We start from the raw sequence: 24,773 nt of genomic DNA on the forward strand, positions 1-24,773 counted from the left end.
TATACACCACACTAGAATGGAGTGGCTGAAAGAAAGAATAGGACCATTGTTGAAATGACAAGGAGCATGATGAAAGAGAAAGGTCTCCCAACTGAATTTTGGGGAGAGGCTGTGGCAACAATAGTTTACCTAATTAATAGGTGTCCTACGAAGGTAGTCTGTGATAGAATTCCAATGGAAGCATGCTCACGAGGAAGATTGATAGTTGAACACCTAAGGGTGTTTGGATGTGTTGCATATGCACATGTGCTTAAAGAGCAAAGGTAGAAATTGGATGACAAAGGAGTTAAGTGCATCTTCACAAGGTACAACTCAAAATCAAAGGCATACAGATTGTATGACCCATTAAACAACAAGATGATGCTTTTAAGAGATGTGGAATTTCTTGAAAATCAATCTTGGTATGGTTCAATTGATGAGTCACCAAGCACATCAAGTAAAGTGCCAATTATAAGTGAAGAGGATGCTAATGAACATCAAGAAAGAGCAGATAGAAGAAAACGCAAGCAACTTCAGTTCTTGCTCAACTCCTCTAGGCATGACCGAGTGTCAGTGCCAAGTACCAGTGAAAACTGAGCTAGTCGGCAATGCAGTAGCAGTGAAGATTCTGATCCCACACTCTCCTCCCTATTACCAAGAAAGACCAAGAGTCTTAGGGAGATATACCAAGATGAAAGGTATGAAGATTATGATGAGAGAGTTAATTTTGCATTATTTTCTCATAGTGATCCAATATATTTTGAAGAAGCTATTAAGGAAAAGAAATGGTGTAAGGCCATGGATGAGGAAATAGATGCCATAGAAAGGAATGAGACATGGCAGCTAACTAAATTGCCTCCAAAGAAGCAAGTGATTGGAGTGAAATGGGTCTATAAGACCAAATGCAATGCTGAAGGAAAGATTGATAGGCATAAGGTAAGGTTGGTAGTCAAGGGCTACAAACAGTAGTATGGACGAGACTATGATGAGACATATGCCCCTGTTGCAAGAATGGAAACTATGCATGTTGTCATAGCAATTGCAACTCAGAACAAGGGGAAGGCATTTCAAATGGATGTGAAGTCTGCCTTCCTAAATGGTGTATTAAAAGAAGAAATATATGTGAAGCAACCACCTGGTTATGAAGTTGCAGGTGAAGAGAACAAAGTATATAGATTGAAGAGAGCTCTTTATGGGCTCAAGCAAGCTCCAAGGGCATGGTACAATAGGATTGACTCATATTTGATGAGAAATGGCTCTAGTAAAAGCAATGGTGAGCCTACTCTCTACATCAAGGCAACAAATGGAAGTGTGTTGATTGTTGTTTCGTATGTAGATGATTTAATTTTTACTGGTAATGACAAAGCTCTAATTGGTGAGTTCAAAGAGGCCATAAAAAAGTAAATTTGAAATGACAGACCTAGGTCTCTTAAAATACTTTCTAGGCATAGAAGTAAAACAAATGCATGATGGCATCTTCATCTCTCAAGAAAAATATGCAAGGCAGATCTTGGAGAGATTCAAAATGCAAAATAGTAAGCCAACCCCCACACCAACAGCAGTAGGTTTGAAGTTGAGCAAGGAAGATAGGAGCAAAAGAGTGGATCCAACACTATACAAGAGTATGGTTGGAAGTTTAATGTATTTGACTGCAACTCAGCCAGACCTAATGCACGCAGTAAGTCTGATTTCCAGATTTATGGAAACACTAAAGGATTCCCATTGGCAAGTGGGAAAGAGGATCCTAAGGTATGTGAAAGGTACCAAGGGATTTGGAAGTTTGTATACTGCAAATAAAGATTTGAAGTTGATTGGTTACACTAATAGTGATTGGGCTGGAAGTATAGATGATATAAAGAGCACTTTCGGATACATGTTTCATATGGGATCGGGTGCAATTTCATGGGCATCCAAGAAGCAACCTATTGTTGCTCAATCTATAGCAAAGGCTGAATATATAGCAGCAAATGCAGCAGCATGTAAAACAATTTGGATAAGGAGGATCTTGGCAGATTTGAATGAAAAGAAAGAGGATGGAACCACAATTCATTGTGACAACATCTCATCAATTGCATTGTCCAAGAATCTAGTCTTCCATGGTAGAAGAAAGCATATAGAGATCAGATATCATTTCATCAGAGAGTTGGTGGAGAATGGGGATATTAAAATAAAATTTTGTAAGTCTGAGCAGCAGCTAGTAGACATTTTTACCAAGCCATTAGGCATTGGGACTTTTGTACACCTAAGAGAGTGTCTTGGTGTAGTTGATTTGGATCAGTAGTGATCCTTGTTTGTTTGGCTCGAGATAAAGGGGGACTGTTGGAATATTAATTGCAGAAGGTTGTTTCTCCCTGGAGCCAAACGCCCACCTACCATCCCTGGCGACCTGCCAACAGTCATAAACATTTATTTTGGTAAGTGAGATTTTGAAATCGAAAATGAGGGGGAAAATATTTTACCAAAGATAAAAAGGAATGTTTTTTCATTCATTTGGAGATTCAAAGATCTAGAGAGATAGAGAGAGTTCAGTAGAGCAGAGAAGTTGCAAAGAAAAGGTGAAAGGAAGTGATTAGCAGATCTTGTCGTTGCAGAGATAGAAGGAGTTTATTTCATGACTACAGTAGCACATGCCTCTTTGTGTCATCTTGTAAGTTCATAGTTTGTTGTTTTGATTCGATATGTTGAAGCAGTGATTGCTCCAGGCATTGTAGTATGCAGCTATTAGAGCTGTAAGTTTGAAGTTTAAAGTTTGAAATTTTTTTAGTTTGAAGTTTTAGGGTTATTTTAGGGTTTTCTGGTTGAAGCTGAATGCTCTCAGATTTTTGTAATGATTTAATCCATGCTGAATAGAAAGCAAGTAGGCATACTTGAATCCATTTGTCTCCTTCTATTCATTGCATTTGAAAAGTTTTATTTGGAAGCTTCAAGTTTTGGATTTCTAGTTTTAATGGTGAAAGTTGTCCACATTATAAATCATCACTCGGTGAAGTCTTGTTAAAAGATTTTATCTCTGCTGTCTCTATCGAGTTCACTTGGTACCTTCATCTACCGAGCTCCACCTTCCTGTGGCTACCAAGTTCACTTGACATCCACACTACCGAGCTCACTCGGTATCCAGTGTCTACCAAGTTCTTCATTTATCAAGTTGATTCTTCATCTATTGAGTTGCTCTTCATTTGCCGAGTTCACTCGGCACTCTCCTACCACTCAGTTTTTTAGTGTTTATCGAGCAAAACTATCACTCCGCAATTGTGAGTGTCGAGAAAATATTTAGGTTTAGGGTTGTGAGTTTTAATTGAAATTTTAATATTTCTCATATTGTTGAAAACTTGCTAATTGCATATTAGATTCCAAAAGATAAACGTTGACAATTGAATATGTATTAAGTGTTGGAAGTTGATGCTCTTCGGAGAGGGGATGAATCCCCACAGTAAGCTTCCTTATGAGTTTTAATCCTTTATGACAAAATTGAAATACCAAATATAACTTTCAAAATCTTTTATTTAAAAATGATTGACCATAAACTGAAGCATAACTCTCATTTCAAAATAAATAATCATGAATGGAAACTTAATCAACAAAGGGAAATATTACAATTCAAATAAGATACATAAGATTTGTGCTAAGTGGAAAGCCCTCAAACATCCTTACCATTTCGTCATAGACAGAAAAAACCACTCCATAACCCATAGCTTTCTTGAGTAACAAATCCCTTTTACAACAACAACTTCAACTGCCTGGGCTTCTACTTTTTATAAATTGCTTACACACAATTTCTTGTTGTTAATACATACATTTATGCATCTAACCAATCTTAAAAATTTGCTTTCAAAGTTTCAGTTATGCATTTCAAACATACATGAAAAAATATGCCTCTCACACCATTTCTACAGACACATTTCCTTATATAGGAAAGTATGATATACAATAAAATCCATTACAAGAACTGTTCGTATTTAAATAGTTGAGAAACTATTTGAGATAATAGATTTAACATCTCTGTCAATTGTAACTGTTTGTACATTGGACAGTTGAAAAAAAAACATGTATAATGTTTATAAACCCCTATTGAAGATTTGATAAAAAGAATGGACTCATAATGCTCACTAGTACTGAGAACTCTTCAACGTATTAACACACCTTTTAAACTGATTTTTTTTTAAAAATTCCTTTATAACTATTGTTCCCATTCAAAAAGAAATTTGTCTCAATCACTGATATTGAATGATAGGAATTGCCACAGTATATATGTTCCAAAACAACTAAATCTCCTTTAAACTTTTTTTACCTCATGCAGCAATAAGTGAGTCAATCTTCTTGTCATTCTTATATTTTCACAGTAAACCCATAAATATTTGAGGAAATGATGCATACCTTCTCATAGTGTGAAAAATCATTTCCATAGTAGATATAGAAGCAACATTTATTCAGGAGAAAATATTTTTCCTTTTTCTTTAGATTCCATCCTTGTAGAAATATTGCAAAACCTCCGATTCTCCGTAGATGTAACACACAAACCACAACAGCTGAATATAACTTGCAAAGAGAAACTTGAATATCAAAAATGACTTCAATGTTGTTACCTTGCTGGGAGATTCATCAGATTTTCTTGAACAAAAATATGTATTCTTCCATAGCAGTCAAACCCTCTTAGGGTTGAAGAAAATGATTAAAAAAGAAGTTTCCATCTTTCTTGACAAAATATGGATTCTCTTAAGCAAACTATAATTATTTTGAAGTCCACCATTCTGAGTCAACAATGGCATATCATGAACAAATGAAATAACTCAAGGTCAAGCACTGTTTTAATCATGGTTTAATAGAAGACGCGTGCAAAGAGCATCAAGGACAAACAAAATTCCAACATTATGTGGTTCGCTTCTAATGAAATCTATTATTACATATATCTTTCTACCTAGTACCCACTGGCCCTGCCCTGTCATTTGCAATTTTGTTTTTTCGTAGTTTGAAAAAGTATGATAGCCAAGTCTTTTATCGTCCCCTCTTCTATCTCTGTTTCATTTATTTTTAGTGTCTTCCTTATATTGTACCTTCTCTCTGTATTTCCATTTGTTCTGTCTTCATCAAATGGGTATAGAAGAACAACATGGATCAATAATATCTAGTCTTTACAATCATGGACGCCACAATCAGTATACATAGGCGAGCTCACAGTCAGGCCAATTCTTCTCACCAGCAGTATCTCATATGGCGGCGAGAACCTGCGGTTTGGTTGCAGATTCTTCTACTACTCCATTCCTTGTCACACGGGCTACTCTTTTGTAGTTTTCTTTGTTATCTATGATGGTAATAATAGTAAACTAGATGACCTGCAAATAGTGTGGACGGCAAATAGAGAGCATCTGGTGAAAGAAAACGCATCTGTTGGACTCACCTCCACTGGGAATCTTGAATTGAAGGATGCCGATGGTAGTCTGGTCTGGTCTACAGATACTTTCTCCCAAGATTTTGAAGGAATAAAGATGGAAGAAATGGGACAACTAGTTCACTTGAACAGCTCCAACGTATCCATGTGGGACTCCTTCGACCATCCCACTGATATGATCCTCCACAGCCAGAAATTCAAGGTGGGACAGAAGCTTGTTGCAAACATTTCCCCAACTAACACAAGCCAAGGGACTATCTATGCAACTTTGCTTGTAAACGGTTTTGCCTTGTATACAGGCCCTGCACCTCCTCAAATGTATTTTAGGTATCCCACCCTGCCAACTGCTCAAAACCTAGCGTATTTGCAGTTTGACAATGAGTCGTTCATTTTCCATCCTGAAGGATTTCCATCCAATCCCATTGCAGGCAGTGCTCCAATACCCATTGATTCCCTAGATTTCAATATTGCTTCATATGGGCATATGCTATTCTATTCCTTCGAACATAAAACTAAAAAGTCTCTTCACGACTATTTGTCAAGCTTTACTAGTGCGTTAAGTACATGTGACTACCCAACAGCATGTGGGTACTATGGCATCTACACAAATGGCCAGTACAGCTGTCCAAAAGAGGCCAATGCTTTTACTCAGATCGACGCCTCAAAACCCAATCTGGGTTGCCTTCAAGCCAATTCTCTCATCTACCTAGGGAAACCAATGATGAGCAGCACAAGAAAACATCTGTTTTTGGAACTATATCATGTTTCCTATTTTAGCTATAGTCAACGAAATGTCTCAGTTCAAGGTTTGAACTCAAGAGATGAATGTAAAGCTCTTTGCCTAAAAAATTGTTCTTGTAAGGCTGCTTTTTTCAGGTATGATATCTCTAACAATCGTTCTAGTGCGTCTTGCTCTCTGGAATCCAATCTCTACACTCTCAAAATGAATACTCCTAGTGATACATTTTACAATTCCACTGCTTATATTAAATTCTAGAGAAGCAGCCCTAACAAATCTAAGCTCTCGATTATAATTATCAGTGTTTCTGTTGTCAGTGAAATGGTTGTACTGATTGTCATGTCGTGGGTCTAGATAGCGAGATCTAGAAAATCTAAGCAGAAGCAGAAAGGACATGACAGTGAGGATGATGAAGAGGATGATCCTTTGAGCTTCTAGACAAGGTTGCCCTTGTGTTTCTCATTCTAGGAATTGCAAGATGCTTTCTCCGTGAAGCTCGGCAGCGAGGGATTTGGTTCAATTTATGAGGGGGTTCTTTCTGATGGCACAAAGATCGCAGTGAAGCGGCTTGACAGAACAAGACAAGGAGCAAAGGAATTCAAGGCAGAAGTGGAGACATTAGGCAACATGCATCATCTCAATTTGGTAAGACTGAAAGGATTTTGTGCAGAGAAGTCACAGCTACTGCTTGCTTATGAGTTTCTATCAAATGGGTTTTTGGACAAATGGGTATTTGGAAAATTCGATACCCATCAGAATTTTCTTGACATGAAGACCAGATCCAAAATAGCTCTTCATATAGCATGGGGATTGACCTACTTACATGAGCAGTGCAACTAGCAAATTATACACTTGGACATCAAACCCCAAAATATTCTTCTTGATGGAAATTTGAACGCCAAGGTTGCGGATTTTGGGCTGGCAAAAGTTGATCGAGGGAGAGCAAGGTGAAGTGATAACAATGATTAGAGGAACACCGAGATATATGGCACCTGAGTTATTAAGACACCAGCATGTTTCTATGAAGGCAGATGTGTTCAGTTTTGACATCATGTTGGTAGAAATTGTGTGTGGAAAGAGATGTGAGAGAAATAAAATAAATCAAATCACAAACTTTAAAATTTTCTCGACACGTAAAGGTGCCGAGTGACGGTTTTGCTTGGCACTTTAAGGAGCCGAGTGGTAGGAGGGTGCCGAGTGAGCTCAGCACCTGAAGGAGTCGAGTAAGCTCAGCACCTAAAGGGCATTTCGGCACCTATGGATGCCGAGTGAACTCGGTAGTGTGAATGCTGAGTGAGCTCGGTGACCACTGCAAGGTGGAGCTCGGTAGAAGAAGGTGTCGAGTAAGCTCGGCAAAAATTGCTGAGATAAAAACTCAAACAAGGACCAAGCCAAGTGACCAGGTTTATAACGTGAATATTTTCACTATTAAAACCAGAGAGCCAAAACTTAAAATATTCAACAATAATTTTCTCAAATGCAATGTATAGAGGAAGAACAACAGATTCAAGTATGCTTGCTTGCTTTCTATTCAAATTTGATTAAAACCATTACAAAATTTGAGAGCATTCGGCTTCAACCAGAAAACCCTAAAATAACCCTAAATATTCAAATTGATGAAACTTCAATATTTAAACTTTAAACTTGTAGCTCTAATGGCTGCATACAATAGCACCTGGAGCAATCACTGCTTCACGGGTCAAACCACATAATAAACTACAAACTTATAGAATGACTAGAGAAGAAACACGTGCAACTACAGGCATGAAATGAACTTTCTTCTTTCTCTGCACTCTGACGACTGGATCTCCTAATCAACTTCTTTCTTCTTCTTTCTTTACAACTTCTGATCTGCTCTTCCTCTCTTCAACTTCTCTCTATTAGGTCGAATGAATCTGATCATTCCATTTTTGTCTTCTGACCTAAAATGTTTTTCCCTCTCATTTTTCAAACTCACCTACCAGAATTAAATATTTTTTGGACATTCATCAATCCGTCAGGTGGTAGGTGGGCGTTAGGCTCCATGGGCAATACAACCACCACATTAAATTCCAACAAGAGAGGCCGCAAAATTTCAAATGATCCATTGTTATCAGTATTACATATTCTTGCTGAAGAAGGCAGATTGTCAGATATGATAGATCCAGTGCTTGAAAATGAAGAGATGCATGTAAGGAAGCAAAGGTGCGCAAAATTGCTTCCTACGCTAATCTTTGAAAAGATGATTATGAAAATGAAAGTAACTATTGCAAAGATCTCAAGAAATGCATAATAAAATAATCAAAATAACAAATAACATACAACACAGTGATTACCATGGGGAAACCCTTTCGGGAGAAAAACCCCACCCTCCAAAACTCGCACAATGTATTATCAAACCAAGATGATTACAATACACTTGCAATGCATGTTCTTACAGGAGCGCATCACCACAACTCGAACTTGGAGAGACTCCTTCTAGCACTAGTCTTGCAAACTAAACTCAATTACACAAACACCTCCCCAAGCTCTCCTTTTCTAGTGATTCTACAACCTGGAAACCACTTATGGTTTTACAAAACCATGGGAAAAACTACCATGCCACATGTTACCCATTTTTGACATTTACATTTCCAATATGGAAAAACAACCAGGTTAAAATAGTAATCCAGTCCACAATTTTGTCTCTTAGTCTAGACCCCCATAAAAGTCACAAAATGAGTCATCAAGGCTCTAAAAATGACCTAACTATATTCTATTATGTACAAGACTCGTTTTAACAACTCACTAACCATTTTCCAATGCATAAACAAGTGGAAAACTTCCACAAACAAATTTTGGAATTTTCCAAGAAAGGATTGCAAGGTTGAGACACATGTTTCTCAACATTCTCCCACTTGTCAAACACCTTGCAAGAGTTAGGGGATCTAAAATATCATGGACTTAATTGCTAGGGGCCGAGAGGCCCATAGACTCTAAACACCATCTGAATTTCTTTGTGCTCACGGGCTTAGTTAATGCATCAGCAACATTCACCAAAGTCTCTACCTTTTCCAGCTTCACCTTGTCATCCTCGATCATATCTCTCACAAAATGATATTGTACATCAATGTGCTTGGTCCTCGCATGAAAAGTTGGGTTCTTTGCTAGGCAAATTGCACTTTGGCTGTCACTATAAATTATCACTGCACCCTGTTTGAACTCTATATCTGAACACAATCTCTTTAGCTAGATGGCTTCTTTGCAGGCATGAGTAGCTGCCATATACTCTACCTCAGTAGTGGACAAAGCGACCACAACCTGTCACTTACTCATCCAACTGATTGCACCACCAAATAATGTAAACACATATGCACTGGTGGATCTTCTTCTATCAACATCACTAGCCCAGTCTGAATCCACATAGCCTCGAATATCCAAGGAATGCTCACTTCGTATTCCATTAAAACATATTGAGTACTCTGAGGTACCCCGCAAGTATCTGGAAACTCTTTTTACTGCATCCCAATGTGCTCTTCCTAGATTAGACATATAACGGGAAAGTACTCCCACGGCTTGGGAAATGTTTGGTCTTGTACAAACCATAGCATACATCAAACTTCCAACAGCTCTCTGATATGGTACTTAACTCATCTCTTCCATCTCCAATGGGGATGTAGGACACTGTGAGCTAGAAAGCTTTGTTCCCATAGTAACAGCAATACTCAATGGTCTTGCATCCTGCATATTGAATCTTTTCAAAATAGTACCAACATACTTACTTTGGCCTAGCCAAAGTTTTATGTTCCGTCTATCTCATATAATCTCCATTCCTAGAATGTGCCTAGCTGCACCAAGATCTTTCATTTCAAACTTTATTGAGAGTTGAGATTTTAACTCTACAATCAAACCATTTCCTTTGCCAATAAACAACATGTCATCAACATACAAGGCAATAACCAAGAAACCATCACCATCAGATTTGAAATATATACAGTGATCAAATTTAGATCGCACAAATCCCAAACTCAACAAATATGTATCAAACTTTTGGTACCACATCCTAGGACTCTGTTTTAAACCATACAAGGATTTCTTAAATTTACAGACCAAATGACTTTTACCTTTCACCACATAGTGCTCTAGCTGTGACATGTAAATTTCGTCCTCCAAATCTCCATGAAGGAAGGCAATTTTCACATCCATTTGCCCGATCTCTAGATCATAAGCTGCTGCAATAGAAAGCAAAAATCTAATGGATGTCATTTTGGCTAGTGGAGAAAAAATCTCACCATAATCTACTCCCTCAACTTGAGAGTAACCTTTTGCAACCAAATGTGCTTTATACTTCTCAATGCTTCCATCTGAACCCATCTTCCTTTTGAACACCCATTTACAACTAACAGGCTTCTGTCCTTCAGGCAATGGTACAAGGTCCCATGTTTGATTCCTCTTAAGCTGCCATTTCTTCATCCATGGCTATTTTTCAAGACTCTAAATCATTCATACCAAGAGCCTCTTCTACAGATCTCGGTTCATCAATGTTAGCATTCAATGCAAATATGCACCTCCAATCATCAGGAGAATACCCATACCTTTCAGGTGGTTTCCTTTGTCTAGTAGATCTTCGAACAAGATCTGGTTCAGGTTCAAGAGGTTCAGGTTCATGATTAGGTTCTCACTCTTCCTCTGATGATTCAGAATTTGTAGAGCTTTCTTCAACATCTCGTCTTTCTAAGGGCCTTGATTCAACTTTCTTAGGTGTAGTAGGAAGTTGAATCACATCTTTCTTTTCTTTAATTTGTTCTGGCTGCACTGTAATAGAAGAAGGCTTAGTTTCTCTAAAAATAACACTTCTAGAATAAAATACCTTTTGTGCAATAGGATCCCAAAGCTTGTATCCTTTCACATGTAATGCCCCGCCAAGGGATCCAAAGAATTAACCTAGAATTTCACTAAGTTTAGTAGCATTTTTTCTTTTCATGAAAGTAAATACCACATAAAACTTATGCACAATAACGGAAGCAATAGTAATGCCCATCTAAAAGTAAACATAACATACATAATAGATTACATTCTTAAAGATCCCTTAACGTTGGATTACATCTACAAACATCTAACATACATGAATCCATCTAGTACAACATCCACATGAAATAATAATTATAAGTCCATGTTTATACATTACATTTCAAATACTCAATCATCCACGGTACATGTCACAGGGTATGAAAAGCTCAAAAGAAAATACATACATAGAATAAGGTACATCATCCTATTCTAATCCACGATACATCAAAGTAAAGATAATCACGTAATATACATGATACATCATCATAGAAGATATATACATCCATCATAAAGATCAAACATAATAAACTAAGTCCATGGTTCCTCCCAACCGTTAATAGCATCATTAGACCATTGTGGATCCTAGCCATCCCTCCATGCCTAACATTCCAAATCACCGAAGAGATCATCGATATTAACATAATAGGAATGTTACTCCTAATATTTAAAACATCATATGTAGAAAGTAGTCTTAACATGCAAATAAAAGCATAAGATAACATCATCTAACATATGCTAATTATCAATGAAAAGGATACATATCCACCATCATGAAGGATGCAATAGCCATGATGTCTCAATAAATCTCAAACTGATAAGAGTGGAAAATACACTACCACCCAACCGCATGGTACCAAAGTGGTCCACTCCCACCATCCTGAGGAGATAACCTCAAATCCCAAACAGGCTATCCATAACACATACACAAATCTCCATAAGTCCAGGAATCCTAAAAGTATACTAACTCAAAGGTTCCAAACACAAAATCCGACATCTAATCCCGGAGGCACACAATGACATATAGGAACCTACTATGCAAGCGGGTAAGTGTCAATCCAATTATCACATACAAGTTACCCTGGCAGTTAGCTAAACTCCACGGGTCCATACTGATTTCATGTGGCCACTAGTATCCTCTCATACTGATGAGGCATACTACGAAATGCAAGGTCGCAACCATGCGTCTCACTACTCCCATCCTAGCCTGTACAAGCACTCAAGGCATGGGCGAGAACAAAACTCTTATCTTTTTAGGTTGATTCAGTTAGTATTAGGTGTGAATGTTATCACTTATTAATCCAACTTACAATGAGTTACCCTGGCAGCCTCTTAGGGCCCTGGCCCCCATTGCAAGTCACTTCCCGTCACTACATACAGATATCCTACCCTAATGCTCATGGATTCATAAATCTCAAAATCACAAAAGATAATCCATAATAAAATCATCAAATATGCATAAAAGCATCAAATCTCCACGAGCAAACATCCATAGAAAATCATGATCACAACAGCTCTCTATTGGCAACTGAGGTGTCACTGATAATCAAAATATCCAATGGTTATCAATAACCAAAATATATCTCAATCAAACTGATCGAAGACTCCAAAAATGGTTGAGTCAAACATGTCACATCATGACATCATCAAGAATAAATCTACATTACAATCCCATCATGGCAACTATAAAATAACCAAGGTTAACTGATCGATGACCAAAAATAATGGTTAAGTCAAGTGTCTCATACATAAGAATCTCAACTATAACAATCAGTAATTACAAACAATACATAGAGCATTCCATCACATAACCATGACTGGGTTTATAAAGATTGAGATTAAAACATCATCATGACATCACAATCACATAACTCCCAAGCCTCTGGTAGACGTCCTATAGCTGGTCAACACTAGTCAACCCAAAACCCAAAACAATAAAGAATACACAATGCAAACACATGTTTTGGTTTTACTAAATTTACAATTTGAATTTAAATGCAAAAGTCTCGGTTTACGTTTCCAAGTTTAGAGAAAGAATTTGAAGGAACATTTATACATGAATACAAATCCATATTTTAATTATAATTTTAATCCAAACGTCCCCCACCAAATCAAAATTTAATATACTTAATAGAACAATTAATTTTAATCATGAGCGTTAGATATAAATCAATTATCAATTTACAATTATAAAACATATAATCGTATTTACATATATATATATATATATATATATATATATATATATATATATATATATATATATATATATATATATACATATATGAATATATAAATTATTTTATCATTTAACAAAATCGAATTAATCAAATTCGATTAATGCCAAAATCAAATATGGAAAACTTTTTTAAGAACAACACTCATTATATAATATGACTGCCGGTACGTAGGACCCTGTGGTCGCAGGGCCTGCGACATCAGTGGTACTCGTACCACTGCCATCGCAGTACCTACGACGGGGTACACTGTGACCGCAGTGGGGGGTGAGGGTCTCGTCCCTCCCCCGACTCAATGTTTATAAAATGTTTATATTATTTTTAAAATTGCTAACGCGATTTCCATCTGCGATTTGATTTAAAATGTTTATTAAAACGTTTTCGCCCACAAGTATGTTATCCATTTTTTTAACAAATATATATTATATATACATACATATATATATATATATATATATATATCTATATATCTATATGTATAAGCAAATTGACAAAATAACAATACAACTTCAACTTTTTCAGAATTCTCCCATAAATTTTTGATCTACAAAAATTTCCAATAATTAATCTAATGGGTTTGACTATAAATCTCAACCCTAGCCCCGTGTTCTTTTTAGATCCATGCATATAAAAATTCTCAAATAAATTAATCTTCCCATATTGAGAATGCACAATAAATTATGAAATTCTTCAGAAGACATATGGAAGACACGAAGAAGACAGAGAATGCATGATGCAGAAATAGCATAAGTAAAATCACAAGAATCTACTCGGATTCTGATGCTAATTCGCTCTTCCTCAGAAACCCGTAGAGCAAGCTCCTCCCTTCTTCAGCATTGTCGAGTCCTCCAATGCTCCAATTTGCACTCCAACTGCTATATCTAAGCTTCTATGAATGCCTGAATATAAAGAGCTTTTAGGAAACATCTAGAATGCTTCTAGAAACAGTTGGAAGGTGTCACCAACTAAGCATGGGTTTTTTTCCAACCTTCAAGATGAGCCATAGGGTTGTAGACACCATGTGCTTAATTGATGCACTAATCCCCGTGTTGTTGACACATGGGAAATAGAAAAGTGCGTTAACTCCCATGCAAGCTTATAACTCCAATTCACTTTTATATAATTTCTATTTAAATATTTATAACGTCCATTTTAATTTTTATAACTTTTATTATTATTATTTATTTATTACTTATTATTATTATTAATTTTAATTTCTAATTTTCTTTTATTTAATTCTTTTCCTTCAATTAATTCTCATTTAATTAATTATAATCAAAATATCAAATCACATGATATTTTATATTAATTTTCTCAAATAATTAATTTATTAATTAAATTTATTTATTAAGACTTAATTAATAGAAAATTCACCATAGACCTCCAAAATGAAATATGAAAACCCATCATAGAGCAAATCACTCAAAATCAGTCTAAAGGGTTAAAAATCTTGAATCATGTCATCTGACACATTCGGTGGATAAAATATCCAGATACTTGTCCTACCTCACTAGGACAATTGGCTTAAGGGTTTGGGATTCGGACTTCAGAATTTATCTCCCTTCTCTTATCATTGAGATAGTATAATAGGGTACGCTCATCCTAGCAATTCAGAAAAGTTGATACCCGGTACCTGCAACCTGCAGAGAAACCATGCATATACATACAATATATATAATGCTAAGCTAAACAGACAATGGCAGGAAGTGGTGCATCGTGTAGATCCCGACTAAGCAGGTGACTACGACTCTTTTCCTTAACCACATCAGAAACACCATACAATAAGAAAACACACACACACCATAAACATGCAAGTATGGGGTAAGTATCCATAATAAAACACATGAGATAATAACCATCAACTAATCATCAACCATGGCTGAAAACAATATAATGATCATCATGTATGCATGAAATGTAAAGTCTAAATAATTTCATCACATAACCACTAAATCCATAACATAATGTCTGATAGTGTCAAAACAATACCACTAATCCATCAACATAAAACTAGTCCATCGTAGTCTGATAATAACAACAACAATGTGTCCAGAAAAGATGTGAACGAGGGTAGGCACTACATCACACCATAACTATATCCGATAAAGATACATTTGACAGCTTTGTTGTCCAATTTTGTTCGCTTCTCCTTTGGCACATGAGCATATGCCTCACAACCAAACACTCTTAGATGTCTAAGTGAAGGCTTGTGGCCCGACCACGCTTCCATTGGCATCTTATCAACAAGAGCTGATGGAGGAGACATGTTTATCAAGTAGCAGGCAGTGGCTATAGGTTCAGCCCAGAACTTTTGTTCTAGTCTAGCACCACTCAGCATACTCCTAGCCTTCTCCATCAAGGTCCTGTTCATTCTTTCTGCAACTCCATTTTGCTATGGAGAATATGGAGATGTCTTCTCTATTTTAATACCACAATCTTTAAAAAATGTGTCAAAAATATTGGAGCAAAATTCACCACCGTTATCAGTTCTCAAGCATTTTATTTTCTTTCCAGTCTACAATTCAACCATTGCTTTAAATTCTTTGAAATGACTGAAAACTTCAGCTTTACTCCTAAGGAAATAAACCCATGTTCTTCTACTAAAATCATCAATGAAAGAAACATAATAAACTGATCTACCAATAGAAGGAACATCAACTGGACCAAATACATCTGAATGAATTAGATCCAAAATACATGAAGACTTATGAGAACTCGAGTAAAACAGAATGCAGTTTTGTTTACCATAGATACAATGCTCACAAAAATCAAACTCAAGATTGCAGTCATTCGACCCATCAACAAGGTTCTTATTTTTCAAGGTCCGTAGGCCCTTCTCACCTATGTGGCCAAGTCTCTGGTGCCATAACATAGTCTTCTCTGCAGGAAACTTTGATTCGGTAGACAGAGCACCCTTGGGTACCCAAAAACCATGACCATCTATTGAAAGAGAAACTCTCTCCTTCTCCAACTGAGTAGTCTTTTTCACAATCTTATCAGAAGTACTATTGCACTCGACTGTGCATGCATCAAGTTGGTACAATGTACCCAATCTACTTCCTCTTGCTATTACCATAGCGCCTCTCACCATTTTTACACCTGTTTCAGAAAACTGTACATGCACACCCGCATCTATTAGCTTACTAGTAGATAACAAATTCCTTGCTAGTCCAGGGATATGTAAGACACCATCAAATCTTCTAATTCTACCATCAGAAAATTTCACACGAATACTTCCATGACCAACAATATCAAGTACTGAATTATCACCCAAATATACCTTACCACCATCAAAATTTTCATACTTACTAAACCAGTTCCTATTAGGAATCATGTGGAAAGATGCACCTAAATCTATTAACCATGCATTTTCACCTGCATGAGTGGCCAAAGCTGCAATGAAAGCATCTCCATCTTCCTTCTCGGACTCAGAATTAGAACCTTGCTTCTTCTTCTTCTTCTTTTTCTTCTCCTCTTTGCAGTCCTTTCGGAAGTGTCCAGGTTTGCCGCAATTCCAACAGATTGCCTTGGACTTACTAGGGGATTTCGATCTCCCCTTATTTTTGGACTTAGAATGGCCATGCTGCTTTTCATTCTTGCCTCTTTCTTTTGGTCTTCTGCAAACACTCAAAGCCTCTTTGGCATTCAAAGAGACCTTCCTTCTCATCTCCTCAAAAAGTAGAGAACCAACAACGTCCTCCATCTTCAAGACAACTGAAGTGCTCCCTATAGCCATCACAAGACTATCCCATGAGTTTGGCAACAAACATAACAAGATTTGACACCTTTCTTCTTCATCCATTGGCAACCCTATTGAGGTCAACTGAGTCACCAACATATTAAACCTTTCCAGATGCTCAGAAATTTGTCCACCTTCTTCCATTCTCAAGGAATACAAGTTCTTCCTCAAGAAAATCTTATTCACAAGTGATTTTGCTTGATAAATCTCACTAAGCTTTTTCCAAAAGCTTCTTTGCAGTAGGTTCTTCATGGACATTAATCAGAATCGAGTCTGCAAGACACAATCTGATGAGACCTTTAGCTTTTCTATCAGTCACATCATATTGTGCAGCTAAAGTCAAATCTGTGGGCCTCAGCTTGTTCTCATCAATTGCATTCCATAGATCTCGATCAATCAATAGATCTTCCATCTTCAGCTTCCACATCTCAAAGTTTGTGCCAGAAAAATTTTCAACATCAATTCTCCCTGACATGCTTGCCATCTTTTGAATACTGCAGCACAGAAATGAAATGCTCTGCACAAGCTCCCACTCAAACCTTGATTAGCTCAAAAAACCCTGTACCCAAGAAATAGAACCAAAACTAGCCAGGCTCTGATACCACTTGTAAGGAAGCAAAGGTGCACGAAATCACTTCCTACGCTAATCTTTGAGAGGACGATGATGCAAATCAAAGTAACTATTGCAAAGATCTCAAGAAATGCATAATAACATAATCAAAATAACAAATAACATACAACACAGTGATTACCGTGGGGAAACCCTTCCGGGAGAAAAAACCCACCCTCCAAAACTCACACAATGTATTATCAAACCAAGATGATTACAATACACTTGCAATGCAAGTTCTTACAGGAGTGCATCACCACAACTCGAACTTGAAGAGACTCCTTCTAGCACCAGTCTTGCAAACTAAACTCAATTACACAAACACCTCCTCAAGCCCTCCTTTTATAGTGATTCTACAACTTGGAAACCACTTATGGTTTTACAAAACCATGGGCAAAACTATCATGCCACATGTTACCCTTTTTGACATTTACATTTCCAATATGGAAAAACAACCAGGTTAAAATAGTAATCCCGTCCATAATGTTGTCTCTTAGTCTAGACCCCCATAAAAGTCACAAAATGAGTCATCAAGGCTCTAAAAATGACCTACCTATATTCTACTATGGACAAGACTCATTTTAACAACTCACTAACCATTTTCCAATGCATACAAGTGGAAAACTTCCACAAACAAATTCTGGAATTTCCAAGAAAGGATTGCAAGGTTGAGACACATGTTTCTCAACAATGCAGACAAAGGAGGTGAAAACGTTGAGAGTGGGGATTCTTTGTATATAGGATGATTTGACGAGGAGACCAACCATGTCAATTGTAGTGAAGACATTAGAGGGGACGATAGAGTTGCCCCCTACTTCGTCGGGTCCCTTAGAGAATCCGTTTCCATCCATGATAAAACCTGTTCTTTCGGCGGTGTCCTACACCGCCTTGTCTTCTGTATTGTCTAGAAGATGATCCCTTGTTCTTATTTTCTAGTCAAACCCTATCAAAAGTAGAGGAAATAGCCAACAAAGAAGATGTAACAAATCCATTCACATGAGTTCCAGATATTCTGATTTTACCTACAATGTATTAAAATTCATAAAAAAAATGTGAATAATATTTTTTTCCAAATTTCGACGTTGGGGTTAACTTTCCCCTGAAAAAACAAGACTAGAAAAGAGGATCTAAAGTCAGATAATAATGGACCAGCTGAAATTTTGAGGACCTGCTGATTCGGTTGAAGCCATCAAAGTAGGAGGACATGAGTACTGAGGATTGGTCTTTCTAGGCTGCCATTGATGGGTAGTGAATGTCTTCCCCATTTGAGGGTTTCTACATCGTCAAAGGCGACAACGACTGTTTCAACGCAGAGGGCAATTTGTAAGTACATGTGGAGTCATGTAAATCTCATTGCTTTTATTCATTGAAACGTTCTGTGCAGAATTTAGTACTTCTATTTATATAAAACTATATATCTGAATTATTAATCATTCTAGGCAGTTCATCAAAGCTTTTCAAATGTTGGGGAAAATGAACACCAGTAAATAGTTTTTATGCGTGATACAATAATTCTTCTCAATTGTATTCAATTAAAGTTAAATTAGATTTCGTTCACATGTTTTATTATATATTTTAATATTTATTAAATATAAATAAGATTTTATAGAAACAAAACTGTAATGTCTAATTGATATTATTCCATTAAACCATTATTATTCCCTTTTTTTTATAGGTGGAGATTATAGTTTTTTTTTCAAAAAATTCAATAGTTCATACTTCAATTTTTGTGAAAAAAGTAAAAGATTTCATATATATTATGATTGTAAGATTAATGTGTAATAAAATGAATTTCCCCTTACTAAATTTATAATTTTTCATTAGTTGTGATGTTTTTTCTTGATGATCTTTTAAATTTATGTTAAAAAAATTCCACTTAAAATTGATCTCAACAACCATGAAAATGGGTGAAGTGGTGGCAACTGGTGGAGAGTCCTGTGGAAAGTGTTTGGCATGGTTGTCTGCATGTAGACATTTCCATCAACATGTTGTATTCTGTCTACGTCCAAAAGCTAGGTATATTCGATAATGTATTGTAAATTGTTTTCTAGATTTGATTGTGTGAACTAACATTTCAGATCACATTCTGTGATCCATCATCAAGATGCATGCATGCATCCTTACTCCTTCTCTTATTTTGCATGCATCCTAATGATGGATCATAGAATGTGATCTAAGTTTGTTCACACAATCAAATCCAGAAAACAAATTACAACACTGATGAATTGTGGAAATCTGATAACTCTAATAAATGTATTGTTTAGAAAGCTTTTCTCTTCCACTCTCATCTCATTACCAACAATAATACTAGGCAAGATGGTAGCCACAGGAGAGTGATGTTTTCCTATCTTGATGTATTTCATTCAGATATGCAAGTCTCATGGCCACAAGCAATGACTTGGGAAGAGTTATCAATTCTAATTTTTTATCTATTCAATTTATTTTATATTTTTCTTATTTCCTCAAATTGGTTGTTATGATTTTCTTATATTAAAATAACATTTCCATTACAATTCAAAGTGCTTGGTGGAGAGGTCTAATAGGGTTTTGCATAATTCTATTATGTTTTTTGTAAAATATTATTTTAAGGACATGACAAAGCTAGATACCATTTCACGTTGTATATGAAATCTCCTTTTTCATGAATTTGTTTTCATTTGTAGAAGTATACATGGTTCTCTAGTTCTAACCTTTTACAAAGAAATTCACATAATGCCAATATGAATGAAAAAAAAATGGCTTGGTGAATCCTGACCCTTGAACCATGGGTTTCAATGCCCTTATCATAAAAGAACACAAGTAGCTTAGTAAAAGAGGATGTATGCTATCTTGTGCTACACATTTTAAATCACAAGATAAGATAGTGTCCCCAACAAACCAAACCTACAATCACAACAATGCCATAGGATCCATGTCTTCTTAATGTTCTATTTGACCTGTTCACTAAGGTCAACAATATAATTCATAAAAAAATGGAGAAATCCAACTAGCCTCAAGGATTTATATACATGCATACAAATGGCATAGTTTGACCTAATTATCAACAATAGGTGCCTAAAATTTTATGTTTTCATCTAAGATATTAAAATCACTTTGGGGAATGATACTAAACATTGTCAATATGGGAACTAATGTTAAGAAAACCATACATGTTTATTATTGGGAATGATACTAATATGGAAAAGGGATCATCATTTTATGACATTGCCAATATGGGAACTAATGTTAAGAAAACCATACATGGTTATTATTCAATTTTGATCTAGATAATATTAGGAAATAATTCCCTAAAGGACATGTGTATCCAAAATTGTAATGTGTAGATTGCAGATAAAATTCCTTTCTCACTACATAAGAGATAGCTAACGGTGTTATCAATTAAAAAGCGGGACATGAACAATGAATTAGAACCTTAGAAATTCACAAAGAAATAAATATTCTGGTGGTGGTTATCCATAATTAATAGGTATAATTGGTAAGAGAAATCTAAACTAATAGGTACATCTAATACAAGGTTTGCCAAATGGCCCATGTAAAACTTCAACAACCATTGTTAAATCAAATAAGAAGAAGAATGATTTTGAGGTGCTCTCGATTCTGTTCCCATTTTGACCATAATATGTCGTAAATAGAAAAAGGTTTAAGCCTAAATTTATATTATTGTAATTAAGGTTAAGCACATAAATTATTATCTAATTAAAAGTATTAAATTTTGGTTAAAATATTAAGTTGTTTTGATGTCTACTATTTTTTCCTTATGTTTTTTATGCTTTCCTACGGTTTTGTTTTTCTCAACTATTTTCTTATGAAATATTTTTTTCCCTTTCAAAACCTATTATGATGTCTTTGATTATTTTTTCATTGGTAGAATACTTCTATTATTAAAAGAAAAAGGAACATAGAAGATCAAAGGAAAGCATAACAATGACACTTCTTAGATAATTAGACAAAACATACGTACAAATATTCTGGTATAGCTTATCTTAAGCACTACAAAAAGTATAAGTTTAGCTAAGAAATGCAAATGATTTTTTTTTTTAAATAATGCAAATTACAAAATAATATTATTGCTTAAAAAATGGATAATATGGGCCCCTCTGTAGTCCTATTAATTGTTGAAAGAAGAAACCTATTTTAATGTTTATGAATAGTATCTTGCAAATATATGTCTCTTTTATATAATTATATTAGGATTTATATCCTTTTGCTAGGTATTTATCATTTAGGGAATAAGTTAGTGTAACTTATTTATGTTCACTTTCATTACAGGAAAATCATTTCAGAAAATATATCTATAGCTATGTATCATAATTTATAGAGTGATATATTGATAATAAAAAATTGCAATTATGTTTTGTGAGTAGTGCAATATGAAAAGATTAATTTCAATTCTAATTTACTACTAAACATGTAAAGAATCAAGGTAATAATTGTGTATATAAAATATTATGTATGCTTGCAGGTCTATGAAGTGCATTTAATGATTTCCAACCATTGATATGAAATAATTTTTTTGAAAGTATAAGAAGGAAAATAAGGTTTTCAAACACAAAAAAACTAATAATTAATGGTATTACATTGTTAATATTGAGGTTTGACCTTCAAATTGACATTTTCAAATAGAAATGCTCATGCACAACCTTGGACTCAAGCTAGGTCAAGTATCCTTTGAAATTCAACACTCACTAAATTTGAGTTTAGAATATGTTAATGTGGGAGGGATTTTTTTTTTCATATTATAGCCAAAATTCACAATAGTTTTTTAAAAAGAATAAAAGAAATAGGACTAGAAAGTTCTAATTGGAGCTTTAATGGAACAAAATATTGCACCTTTTGAATTTTATGCATCATGTCCTTATGTATTTTGATAAATCTCGACTTTCATATTACATTTCCAAGTTAATGATGTGGACTCTTATACACTACTGATTTCATTAATGTAATTTCTAATAAGATCATGTAATGTGATAAACAAAATTTTAGCATTTGTCTTCTCATATAATAAAGATAATATATTATAGAAAATGGGTGAGGTAGAGAACCTCATGGTTATATGCACTAAGTTGTGGTGCCAAAAAGGTGACAACTCTTTTTTCTTTTTCTATTTTTTATAGCATGTACGTGTTATAGTGCATACATGCTTTTAAAAAATTAAATTTTTATAGATGGGCTACATACTCACAGCCCATCATTTTCATCTCTATTTTTTTGCATTCCTACACCAATAGCACATACACGAGTTCAAGAAACAAAGGTTTTTGCCATCCTAGTTGCCAATATGCCTCCTCACCAGCAAAATTTGAGATTACAAGCATGCCCATGCTCATGTCATATGTGATCTTAACTTCATTTTGCATTGTTTGATATGTTTTTCATATTGTTTTGTAGGTTTTTTATATTGTTTTGTAGGGTTTTTACAAATTTTATTTAAATTTGTTTATTTATTTGGATTTCAATTGATTTTTTATTAGGAAATGTCCATAATCAACTGGAAAATCCACAAGAACCTCAAAACCCTCAAAACCAAAACCCTCCCCAAGAAGAACAACAAATTTCACAACCCAAAAAAATTGCAAGACCTCCCTAGGCACACAAGAAAATATAATAAATGAAATAGAGAGAGGAAAAACTGAATTAGAAGGACTCATTGCTCGGTTAAAAGAATCTGGACAAACCAATCCAATGAGGGCTCAATTGGCATCATCCCTCGAATCTATTAAGACCCAGATAGCCTCAGTTAGTGGTCAGTTAGATATTTGGTGGGTTAAGAGGGATGAACAAAAAAGATTTTATGCAAATAAATTGTCATATGAAGATGTTTAAAAAAAAGGAAATACCAAAAGGTAGAAAATGTGCATTATTTAGAAAACCCGGTAAGCAAAATACTGTTAGAGAGGGTACTAAATGGTTCCCCGTCCATTCGTGCATACATGATGCTATTAGAAATAATTTTTGAGATAGATGGTGGATGGGTTTTGATGCCCCTCCTTGCAACAATCATGAGGTCCCCATGTATTTTTTGAAGAAATTATATTATGAGTTTGTCCTTGGGGAGATCCCTAATTATTTTGATATATTAGACTCCTAGGGTAGAGGTGAGGGGTCATCATTTGAGAGGTCGGGAGCACGTCGTGACCCTAATGTAGTTAGGGCACCTGTGGTCAAGCCACAACATGAGCATGTGACTATTCCTTCACTTGTGAAGGAACATGTAGAGGTCAATGCTCTAGGGACCATTAATTCTTTGACAAAGAACCTCATCCATTCCACATGCCCATTAGTTGAGAGGGAGCCATCTATGTATCGTGGTCACATGTGCACTTCATGCAGATCCCTATGCACATTTGGCACTCATGCTAGAGATGGTGCAAATAATGGGCTTGTCACTGATCAGTTCTTGAATGACACATTTGGCATTAACACACAGGTAAATTACAATTATAATTTACTAATTTGATCACATTTCATATGTATAGTGAATGATTAATTAATTAGCATCTATTGACATTGTTCAAAATTTAGGGTCAGAGTGTTGTCGAGCCTAGCAGCGATCCTTTGGGTCCATTTTTTGTCCCCTCCACGAGTCCAGAGGTATGTATCAATTTAATCATTTTAATTAATACATATATTTATTAAGTAATAATATTAAGGATTGACAAAAAAATTTATGTGTGTGCATCAGTTCTCTACAGGACCCTCAACCTTTACTACGGACTCGGAGCATAGGCATTATACGAGCTTCGGACAAGTACAATTGTTTCATGTTAATTTAATTCATTTGATTATATTTTTTTCATGTTACATGTAACATGTATTGTATGACATGCATCTCATGATGTGAGACACCCCTCCTCATCTCTGACAGTCTATTGATCGTGGAGTGGTCGTAGCTATGGCTAGCTCACATTCATTGACTGAGGTATGAAAGAATTTTCTTCATTTTAGTTGTTGCTTATAATAATTAGTCTCAAAATTTCTAATGTTATTTATAAGTGATTATTTTTATTGAATTGTTGTAGGGTCTTGTCATGCCTGATCGTCCACGAGCCTTCGAGGTGGACTTATAGAGTGACTATTTGATGGTAGTAAGAAAATAATTGATTTTGTGTGTACATATATTTGATTTCAATGTATAATAAATATTGATTCATATCTACTTTTTTTGTATCAGCTTGAGTTAGAGAAGAGCCTCAACAAGAGGATGAGCAAGCATATCAAGAGGACACCATCATCTCCACCGTCTCTCTCCACATGACGACAGAAGACGTCAAGAGATT

At 35.5% G+C, this 24,773-nt stretch overlaps 1 pseudogene; it reads left to right on the forward strand.

The window, feature by feature from the left end:
• Positions 1 to 4,955: 4,955 nt before the first annotated feature.
• LOC149547308 (G-type lectin S-receptor-like serine/threonine-protein kinase SD2-5) lies at positions 4,956 to 18,411 on the forward strand (annotated as a pseudogene).
• The last annotated feature ends 6,362 nt before the right edge of the window (positions 18,412 to 24,773 follow it).

Source organism: Cupressus sempervirens, chromosome 7, assembly GCF_028749045.1.
Source record: "Cupressus sempervirens isolate cs-2001-9-10 chromosome 7, ASM2874904v1, whole genome shotgun sequence".
Lineage (NCBI taxonomy): Eukaryota > Viridiplantae > Streptophyta > Pinopsida > Cupressales > Cupressaceae > Cupressus > Cupressus sempervirens.